Source organism: Momordica charantia (assembly GCF_013281855.1).
Source record: "Momordica charantia cultivar OHB3-1 chromosome 8 unlocalized genomic scaffold, Mcharantia_2.0 BLBB01000008.1, whole genome shotgun sequence".
Classification (NCBI taxonomy): Eukaryota; Viridiplantae; Streptophyta; class Magnoliopsida; order Cucurbitales; family Cucurbitaceae; genus Momordica; species Momordica charantia.
In genome coordinates, this window is record NW_028275166.1 from 24,038,609 (window position 1) to 24,050,950 (window position 12,342).

Genomic DNA, 12,342 nt, shown 5'->3' on the forward strand with positions numbered 1-12,342 from the left:
TATTCTCTGTAGTATATATACTTCTAAGATGAATGAACAAATCATGGACATTTATTCAATTTCTTAAACCTTCTCAGTTAGTATACAAAATTTAATTGAAGGAATTGATAATTTTACGTACTCACTCATAGCATATATTATCAATGGATCTAACAAAGAAAATCCATGGTATGAAAAAATGTAGAATTTACTCGCGATGAGTGTTTCCAAATGATAGTGATGTGATAACTTATTGTAGCAATTGCAGCAAAGATGTAACATTCATTAGAAAAATATATGCTGAAAATCTTAGTTTCTTATAGAGAAATGGATGCACACATAACTGTTTTTTAGGCAACAAAAATGTTAATAGGATGTGACGTTTCTGAATATGCTGCAGAAATTATACGGGTAAATATACATTCTAACTACAATTATATATTTGTTTATTATATTATAATATTGTATATGATAATACTTATATTCATTTGTTCAATTAGATAGGTAGATGAAGAAGGAGCATTCAAAGATTTATCGAAAGTTTTCACTCACTAAAGATAAAAAATACAAATTCCTCATCTGAATAAATCAAAGTAATGAAGCAAACAAGAAAATAAGATATTTATTGCCCATAAGATCAAGAAAGTTGAAATGAAGATTGCAACGCTGGAAAAAGTTATACATATTAAGAAGAAAATTAAAGTATGGAAATAAGCTTGTAGAAGAGACGATTGTTTTTAAAATATTGTTTACTATTGTCGATGATATTGTTGTTATTCAATTGTAAAATTTTTTTTATCGATTCAATTTTTTTACCTTTAATGACAACAATATTTTAGGTCTAAGATGATACATTTTCTTCTTTTTATCATCCTTCAAAATGCAAAAATAATTTTCTAAAAAAAATGGTCAAGAGAAACCTTTTTCAAATAAAATAATATATATCACCAAAAATTATGAAGAAAACTTGCCTGTGAATAATAATTTGCAAATAATATGTTCTTAATTAGTAGAAAATACATTAAAATACCTTTAAAAGTATTATATTATATTTTAGTCTCTAATCCTATAGATTCCAATTTAGTTTGTAACATACATTTTTGTTTTATCTACTTATCTATAGTTGCTAAATATTGGGAAAAAAATCAAAAGTGTCATAAGATTATATTGTTAGAACATTTGTATATTCTAATAAGAAATTGTGGACCATATGTTAATACAATTATTATTGGGCTATTTGATGGGCCAACTAAAGTGATCGATAAGTAATGGGCCCATTGACTTTCATTGAATATGGACTTTTATTTAGGTGTATACCCATTTACTTTCACTGGACTTAATGAGAGTCCAGGAAGAGTCTATAAATAGAATGAAAGGGTTACGGTCTCCAATACGCCAATAACCTAAACAAAATTCAGTTCTCTTGTTTCCCATCTGGCAGAGAGAGTTTTGAGTTCTGGTGTGTTGAGGAAGATCTAATCCAATATTGAGGCTGAAAACATGATAGGATTCAGGTTTGATAGTTCTTCATTTACGTTATTGATTCTAATAACTCGACATGCATGATCCTGAGGCTATTGCTATTATTAACAATCCAACCAGTGGTATTAGAGCAGGATATGCATATTGTTATGTTTAATTGAAAGTTCTCACACCAGAATTCAGTATTTGATTATTTTGAATTCAATTTCTGATTATGAAATATGTTTATAGTCATAAATCTATGATTTGATATTGATTTTCAAGTATGTTGTCCTACTTGAACCCTGAATTCTTGAAGAATTATGTTGTTCTTGATTTTGCCTTAATCAAACTTTGAGCATGCTACTTGATATGCTGCTTGATTTGAAATTGAAATTCAATTGTTGTCGGCAAGTAGAAGTTCCGCCATGTTTGTCTTTGGTAGAACAGTCTCTTCCATGTTGAGTTGCCAAATGTGATTTTACAAAACTTTATTTTATTAGAAACATACAGCACGCAAATAGAGGGAGAAGAAGAAAAGAAAAAAAATTGGGTAAATACGCTTTCAGGGGCACATTTATTTTCCCTTCAATTTAATTTAATTTTTGGGTCAAAGTTGATCTAAAATGTGGCTCCTGGTTGAAGACTTGGCTGACTTGAATTAAGGGTTAAAGGTGGCCCTAAATATGGTGAATAGATTTATGTTTTTGCTAAATATACAAAAGTAAAGTTACTGCTTTTGGTGCCCCATTCTTCGCACTAAATACGGTGAAGAGAAGTATCATATTTATGCTCTCCTGTTTCCTATCTTACAGAGAGAGTTTTGAGTTCTAGTGTGTTTAACTGAGGAAGATCTAATCCAATATTGAGGTATTGTTGAAAACACGATAGGATTCAGGTTTGATCGTTCTTCATTTATGTTATTGATTCTAATAACTCGATATGCATAATCTTGAGGCTATTACTATGGTTAACAATCCAACATATATTTAAAAAAAAAAAAACTTCTAAATACTTCACAGTTTACTTTTTTAAGGTTTCATATCCAAATTAGTCTCTAAGCCTTCACCACTCCATTTTAGTTTTTAAAATATAATTTATTTAATATAATTCCTCACAGGTGTCAAATATTCTTAACAGAAATTAAATTAAATTTTTATGTAAATTTAAAATACTTAACCACTGCATTGACAATTAAAAAACTTTAAAATAATACCCAAAATAAGTAAAATTCAATAAAATATAATATAATTTGATTTCCTTACTCAAAATAATCAAATTCATATTCAAGCTATTGGAAAATAAAGTTACCGAAAAAAGAGTTAAGAGTCTTCGAATTAGACATAAAATAAAATTTTTTAAAATTTGTTTAAATTAAACAGTAAAAATCAAATGATACTTCTTGATAGATTAAAATGAGAATATTTACAAAATGATAAAAAATATTAATAAAACTAAATGATCGATGTTCTTTCTCCCTAACAAAAAATAAAATAAAACACAAAAACTTATAAAGAAATTCAAAATTATTTCTTGCACATTAAAAATTTATAATTAAAACAAAATAAAATAAAAAACTAATCATGTTCATTCAATAAATAACACTCATAAAACCGTTACAATACAAAATTATAAGTACAATGAATAGTATTATCGTAATAAATTCATATTTTGTCTATCTATATTTTCCCATTTAAAACGTCGGTATAATTAACAAAACTATTAGATATTACGTTTATTTGTGGATATAAATGAAATCATCACGTGATATGCACATTCAAATTTTATAATTAAAACAAAATAAAACAGAAAATTAAAAGCAAGCTCATTGAATGAGTTAACTCATAAAATTTCATGTATCATTATATGAAACAATATTAATACTATCCTAATAAATTTATATTTTTTCTCTTTATTTTTTCTCATCTAAAACGTTTATATTATGAGTATAATTAACAAAGCTATTAGATATTACTTTTCTTTGCAACAAAGTTTTCTCGCCACAATCCTTTCTTTGCACCAAAACTTCTTTCCATAATCGTTACCTCTTCTATTGGAAATACATATTATTCCTAAGCAGATCCTCTCATTTGGTACCAGTTTTAAAGCTGACACAAATTAAAGATCGATCTTATTAGAGATAAATCCAAATTATATTTAACTTTTGGTTTTTTTTAGTTATTTTACCCCAAAAAAATGTTAGCAATTTTCAATAAGCCAATGTAGATTTAGGTTGTGAGGAAGAATATAATAGCAAATAGCAAAACATAAATAGATATGAAATGGAAATATTCAAATTAACAAAACTGTAAATAAACTTTACCTCACTTTAGCCTCAGATTTGGTAAATCGAAGGTAGAAGAATGAGCACGGTGAAATAATAAACCATAATTTAGAGTCCTAGAAATATAACGAAGAATTTGTTTTGCAACAATAATATGGGAAATGTGGGAAGTTTTCACATAAACTAAGACAACTTACTAAAGCAATATCCGGTCATGAAAAGGTCAGATAGTGTACGGCACCAATGAGAGTAGGAAACGTGTGAGAACATCACGAGCATACATAGCTTGGGAAACATGAATTCCAGTAGTAGAACGAGTAACTTCCAGACTAATAAAATAAGTAAAACTCCAAGGTTAGCATATCAAAACAATTCCATAATTAACAGACCAAATGTACGCTTGAGTAAAGATGAGGGGTACATGGATAAATCAATACTACATCAGAATGAGAGGGATTCTGAGATCATCGAAGCATGATTAAGAAAGGCTTAAAAGAATTGATAATCACTACCTATACCAATAAGATGCACATTCATTTTTGGTGACTCAATCATAAGAACTCTAAATTAAGTGTGCTTGGATAAGGACTAGTGTTGGTCTATAGGGATATGTTTTGCTCTTCTAAGTAGTTTAGATAAAGACGGTGGCGCAACCAAATCGTAGAGGATGCAAGAGAATGCTGAGACAATTAGGTGTCGAATTCGGATTCCAAATCCTAGTCCAAATCTTGGGCCTGAGACATTATAATGGTATCATAGCAGAACCTCTCATAGTACGATGTGGTTCGGGGAGCGGAAGCTAATAGGCATGTGATGCATGAGTAGAGAGTAGGAGTACATGGATGAATCGATACCACATCTAAATGAGAAGGATCCTAAAATAATGAAAGCATGGTTAAGAACGACATAAAAGAATTGGTAGTCACTACTTATACCAACAATGTGCATCTTCCTTTTCAGTGGCTCAATCATAAAAACTCCAAAGTTAAGCGTGTTTGGTTTGAAGTAATCTTGGGTTGAGTGATCTCCTAAGAGATATTTTTAGCAGGTATGTGAGTGAGGACAAAGCATGTTGAAAGCTCGTGTTGGTTTGAAAGGATAGTTTTTACTTTTCTAAGTGCCTCAGATAAAGACAGTGGCGCAGCCAGGTTGAGGATGCAAGGAAATGCCGTGAAAATTAGGTGCCGATTTTTTATTCTAAATCCTGGTCCAAATTTTAGGCTTGGAGGATTATATTAAATCAACAATAAGAGAATCATTCGTGCCCGTACCGATGATATCATCAACATATGATAATAAGTATACACATCATTGTGGGAACATAATACAAACAGAGAAGAATAAGTCTGTGAAGCAATAAAGCACACACATGATAAGGTCAAGATGAATCAATAAAAGTTTGAGGCAACTGCATATAAACTTCTCCACAAATATTGCATTGTAAAAAGGCATTTTTAACCTCTAACTACTTTAGAAGCCATCAAAACGAGCAGCTAGGGAAAAAATAACTCGCACAATAGACATTTTTTACAATAAGAGTAAAAGTTTTCTTATAATCAATATCATCTTTTTTATGATATTCTTTTGCTACGAGACAAGCAATAGAGCAGCAAGATGCCTCTTAATTCTATAAATCCATTTGCATCCAAATGACACTTTTACCGGAAGGAAGAGGCGTGAGTTCCCATGTTCCTTGTAGCAGTAAGACCATAAATAAATAAATAATTAATTAATAAAGAAACTACCTCAATTATGTTTGAGAACTCCCTTATTCAAGATTTCGAACTCTCTATAACCTAATTGATCAAACTAGATTGAAAGTTTTAAACATGCATTCTAAACACAAGAATACAAAGAAAACTTAAAACTTTAGAGATATTAAACTCAATCTAAAATTTCATTCACCAAATGTCGTGTTTGAAAAGCAAATGTACATCCCTATTTATAGTAATTGAAAAGACATAACTCTTGGCTAACTAGTCTAAATTCAGCCTATACCTTTTTACATCCATACATGAATCTTATTAAATGAAAATACATGAATTTAAAAAATACATAATAAATTGAATGTGTGAATGAATCTAGATTTACAGATTCATGAAGTTTCTTAGATGAAAAAATGTATTATCAAGCTTGAAGGGATGAAATTCTTCACCAAGTGTGAACATAACTTGGATATTCATGTCATTCTCCCCTTCTTTGAAAAGATTCGTCCTCGAATTTAAAGGATCTCCTTGCGTGGCAAATTTGAAGTCATGTGCATTCCATAGTCTTGTACTACTTGGATCCCCCTCCGCTCTTTAATGTCGTAGAAAGTCGATTTGGGATGATGCTTCTTATACAGCCTCTTGAACTTATATGTCCCATGTCAATAAAATTTGCTATTTTTAGAATAATCTCTTGAGTTTTGCTTTTGAATAAGGAATTTAACCTCCTGCAAAAATTCAAAAGAAAATCTCGTACGCTTGGTTTAAGTGTACTCGTTAGAAAAAAAACTTTGTTCAATTACAAGTTTTTGTATATATTGTTTTGAAAATAAGACAATACTAGCTTTAAAAAATTTTGCAATCTGACCCTTTTTATCATCAACAAATTTCTATTGTTTCTCACTTTTTTTTACCGTCCTTTGTTTCTACAACTTTTGTCTCCACCTATTTTTCAGAGCATGACTCATTACAATCTTCGATTGTCTTCTCATCAAACATAACAACCTCATCATTTGAATCTTCCTCTTGGGAATCACATGTAACAATCTCAAGTTTCATTTCTTCCTTAGGATTTAGATGCCCTCTATCATTTTGAATTGATATGTCATCCTCTTTAGGCTCAGTAAAATCTTCCTCTCTTTGAACAAATTGTACAGCTGAACTCTCCTTGGTCTGGTCCCTGAATTTTAATTCTTTTTTTAATTTGGAAATGTGGATTTGCGCATTTCAGCAAAATTATCTCTCATAGCCTTCCAAAATAATATGTTTTCCGGTTTTCTTATAATATTGAAATTATAAACTAATAAGATATACAATTCTCTAAACAAAAATATTCAATTTAATGCCAATCTTTTTAGAACATAATCAATAAGCTTATAAATTTAGATGATGTATTGTTATTCTATATTGAAGTCTCTCTACTTAAACTTTGCTTACAACTCCCTATCATATTGGGCCTCTCCTGAGCCCAATTCTAACTTCTGGTGCATCGTGAGCAGTCATTTAGCGGCTACGTTGAGTGCAGATGATTCTCGAGGAACGCATATGTATTGGTGGGCAATGTGCAGGATTTATTCACGGCCCACTCAATCATGCATCCAGGTTTGATTCTTCCCTCTTTTTGTTTGTATGGGTAAGTATAGTGTTATTTTGGGATTATATTAATTATTTGTTGGTTGGGTAATTAATTTTTACAGGTCTAGTATGGAACATACAAGCTAGTTGGTATTGGTACGTTCAACCAATGTGTCACCAAAATTATACGTGGTCTTGATGTTCACTTCAATGTCTTTACATAATCATTAACAAACTCATAGGATCCATGCAAATATTATGAATGAGCTTTTTTTTTTCTTTTTCTTCCTGGATTTATGAATTTACATGGCAAGGCTATCTCAATCGAGAGTCGTTGCAATTTCCAAAGCCAAAAGCTCACTACTTAAGATATAAGAATAAAAGCAAGAGTCATTAGAAGTTGATGTTCATAAGAAATAATAATGGTAGGCTTTCAAATGAGATGGGTTGTTTCCATGAAACTAGCTAGTTCGACAATTGGTTTGGTGGCAACAATTGATACCCAGGCCAGTGAGGTCGTTTTTCAAGGTAATTCTATGGGAGGTGTGATAGTCATGCATGCCGGTGAGGTCGTTTCCAAAGACACTTTGGAAGGAATCCTGTCCCCTTTTAACGACTCATTTAATCTTTTTTGATTGATTCTCATTCATTTTAGAACAATTGCTTGATTATTGTTTGTATTTGAGATACATATTCTAAGTCATTATTCTTATGTCTTTATTAAGATGCATAAATAACTTAACAAGTCTCATATTAACAACTTTAACTATATTCAACTAATTAAGCACTTCCTTTTATATATAGATTTTTGTTTTTGTTTTGTTGAATTTTGAGGTAAATATAAAACTTTATATAGTACTACTATCTACATAAATTGCTACACGATTTTTTAAATCGATTTAGAATTACAGTTATTAGGCATTTTATGTGCAGCATTGCATGTAATTAACAAGACTTAAACAAACTTAATAAATGAATTTGAATAGTGAAGGTGTAATTACATGTATATAATGAAAATATTGTAGTATAGATTTGATTAACTTGAGACTTTTTAATATATGGACAATTGTCAATATTCTCGATAACTGGGCATTTATGGATGATGAAATTAGTGGGTGTCGGAAAAATTGAAAGATTTTCTAAAGTTTGACTAAATTGGTTACTCTTTTAATAGAAAATTAGTTTGGTCTTTCCCTCGTGCCAAGGAGTGAGTTAGCAAAGGTTAAACCTATTTTAGTCCCCTCAAATGCTATATAAGAGAGGTTGTATAGGGGAAGAAAACACACAAAAAACTTCACATCTTCTTCTCCTAAAACATTTCCCTTTGTCTTTTTATGAGCATACAAGTTAAGTGGGATTCGTGAGAGCTTAGCTACACACAAGGTCTCTTGGATGATGTTGTATCCTGGGAGTAGAATATCGAACAACTCAGTGCAAGTGAGGGCACGTCTTCTCTAAGGACAGCGTTCGTCAACGTGCCTCAACCCATACACAGGCTTTCTAAAACGCTTTGTTTTCTGATTAATATTATTTATTCATTGGTTTATTGTTGTGGTTGTGTGTTAAAATAGAATTCTTGTTTCATTGAGTTTAGTTCTGTTTATATTTTTCTAACAATCTCATGAATCTAAATATTCCTGTAAACCTGCAAAATTTACCGGAAAAAATTACAAATGTTGGCAACAACAGATGAAAATTTGGCTCACAACTTTTGGTCTTTTATTTGTCATCTCTGCTTGTGAAAAAGGGAAAGAAAAAATACGTGAAACCTCTAAAGAAGTCTGTGAAACCTCCAAAACTAGTGACTCTGACTCTAGTAGTAAAACTAGAGTCGATAAGTGTCTTGAAGAAAAAGATATTTTATGTCAATGGTAATATTTTGAGTGATGTGTCTGATAGTATTTATAAAATATTTTGTTCACCTAAAAATTCCATAGAATTATAGGAAGCTATATAAAAGAAATATGGGTAAGAAGATTTAAGTTTTAAAAGGTATGCAGTTGAAAAATGGCTTGATTTCAAAATGGTTGATGGAAAATTTGTATGCAACCAAATTCATGAATTTGAAAATATGATTTTTTTATTTAAAAATGAAGGGGTTGAGTTTGACAATGTTGTACTGGTTGCATTTCTTATTAAAGTTTTGACCCTTTCTTGGGTAGATTTTCAAAGAACCTTAAAATAAGAGCCTAAAAGCTTTTCTTATGATGAATTTATTGTGTCATTAAGAATTAAGGATAAACATCGTGAAAATCTAAAAGACATATCCAATTCTGGTAGTCAAGCAAAAGCCTTTATGATTAATGGATCCTATAAACCAAAGCCCAAGAGCTTCAAGAGAGATTGGTAAGAATATTATTCAGAAAAGATCGGGAGCTCCTGTTATGTTTGTGGCAAGACCAACCACTTGGCGAAAGATTGCTTTCTTCGTAAAGGTGGAAAACCCCGGTCGCATTCACAACTACAAGCCAATGTGGCCATTACAAACCAAGCCGACTCCATTCTCCCATCGAACGGGTATTATAACAGTAATCCCGAGTTAAATTTAGTTCTCAACTCAAATGATTGGTTGCTTGACTCTGGTCCGAAATTACATGTGTGTGCTGATAAGAAACTATTTGATTCATACTAGGAATCGAGTACCAGATCTGTGAAGATGAGAAATGGGAATGAGGCCTTCACAATAGGAGAAGGAGAAGTTTTATTAAAATTATCTTCGGGCAAAGACCTCTTATTGGACCATATTTTGCATGTTGTTTCAATTTCAAAAAGTCTAGTCACTCTTTTCTTGTTAGTAGAATAAGGTTTTAAAGTTGTTTTTGAATCCAATAGAGTAGTACTTAGCAAATATGGTACTTTTATTGGTCAAGGTTATTTGGTAGATGATTTGTTTAAACTCAATGTAGTGTCTTTTGAAAATTATAAATCTCCATGTTATTCTTATGTTGTTGCAAACGTTCAATGTTCTGATATTTGGCATGGTCAACTTGGAGACGTGAATTTTAGCTCAGTAATTAGAATGATGAATATGGAATTAATACCTACATCTGTTTTAAATAATAAAGATAAATGTGAAATTTGTGTACAAGCAAAGCAACCTAGAAAACCATTTAAATCAATAGAAAGAAATTCCTTGTTGCTAGAATTAATTCATAGTGATGTTTGTGACTGCAATAATACTTGGACACGTGGAGGAAAAAGTTATTTTGTATCTTTTGTGGATGATTGCTCTAAATACTGTCATGTCTATTTACTTAGCACTAAAGTTGAAGTGTCATGTCTAAATACTGTCAGTTAGAAAAGAAAATAAAAGTTTTAAGATCTGATAGGGGAGGTGAGTACTGTTAAGAAGAAATGAATGAATTTTGTAGATTGCATGGTGTAGATCAGGTACTCCTCCTTATACACCTCAATCTAATGATGTAGCAGAGAGGAAGAATAAAAACTTATTAGATATGGTTAATGTCATCTCATTGAGCAGATAGAATAGCTCGAGGTCGGAAACACTCCGCGACTTTGATGACCAATCAAACAAGCATGCTCTGAGGGGTAAAATATGAGATCCTAAGTTCAACCACAGAAAGAAAATCGATATTTCCACGGCAATGATTCTAAACTATTTTACAATGAAGGAGAACACGCTTTATAGGCTAAGGCCCATGGTCTTTTCAAGGAAATTGTAAAATAAAAATAAATCTAAAAACTAAGGTAAATAAAATAAAACAAATAATGAAAAGATATTTCCTTAAATTACCAACTTGCTAATCAAGTAAGGCAATAATTATTCCTTAAACTAATTTTGATAAGAAAAAATAAAATAAAGTAAAGGAAAATCAATTAATGATCTTCCCTAAAATCTACAGCATGCTAATCAAGTAAGAGAAATTATTCTTTAAATGTATTTTGATAAAACAAAAGTAGATATGAAAATGGAATGAGGCGTGTTTTGAAATGCCCTCCCTACCTCGTCCTAGTATAAATTATCTTATTCTTCGATTTTGGAATCGAGGTCCAAGTCGAGGAATCCTCATTTCGGGACAAAATTAAAGATCTTACCTAAAAAAATCACTAGTTTATTGATTAATTTTAATTATTTTTAAATTAAAAAAATAAAAAATAGTAATAAATATATTTAAATTGTATCTATTAGTATAAGTAATTAGCTTTAAACAATATATAATATTTTATACCTAATTTAGTATTTCTTTTAGGACTATTCTTAATTTAGTAAAACATTGTCAACAAAATATATATTTATTATTTAAAAATAAAATTGGGGAAGATGCCGGGGTTGGGAAATACATTCATCTTTTTGGAGTGGGTACCCAATACTTAAGGATCCTTGTCATCCTTAATATATAGACATGAAAAATAAAACTTGAGAAGGATAAAAAAAAACTTTTTAAATAGAAAGTTAAGAGAGAGTAAATTTGAAGAGATACATAAAAAGATTTAGGAAAAGGAAAGTTAGAAAAAAAAATAGTGAGGAAAAAGCTAAAGAAGAGAAGAGAAAATGTGAGAGAAATATATTAAAATTGAGCAAAAGACATATTAGAGAAATAAAGAAGATTAGAAAAAAAAATGATAGTGAGAAAAATTTTAGACAAAATAAATTGAGAAATATTTGTTAGAGAAAAATAAATAAATAAAAAAAGAAAAAAATTAATGAAATTAAGTTAAAGAGATAAATTTAGATAGAGAAAAGTACAATACAAAAGGCGAAATTTTAAAGAGAGAAAAATGAGAGTTATATATTAGAAAAAAGAAATAAAAATATATAGTGATGAAAATTTTGGAGAAAAAATAATACTAAATATTCTAGACATTAAAATTTTAGAAGGAGAAAAATCAATTTTGTACGAAGAGAAAATTAGGTAGAAAAAATTAGATTGAAAAAGGAATTTATTATAGAGAAATACGAGAAAGAAAAAAAATTGAGTATTAGAAGAAAAGAAATAAGATTTTGAAAAACAGAAATGTGTACTCATTTTTTAAATTTACTAAAAATTTGAATCGATTTTAAAAATAAAAAATAGAAAACAAAATGGTTATCAAAGATAGCTAATATTTAACTAAAACTATGTCAAAACAAAACCAATTCTTTTTTGTTAGTTTGCCAAAGAAAGTTAATGATGAAATGCAGTTGGCTATACATTGATTAACTAAGATTATGTTGGTAAAAATAAAAAGTATAGCAATTAAATATAATTGTTAATTTTTTTAGAATATAATATTATAAATATGGAGATAAATATTCAATCCTTGCACGGTAAAAGATTATTAATTTCTTAAATCTTTAAATTATACTCACGCTCACATAATAAAATGGTTAATTAA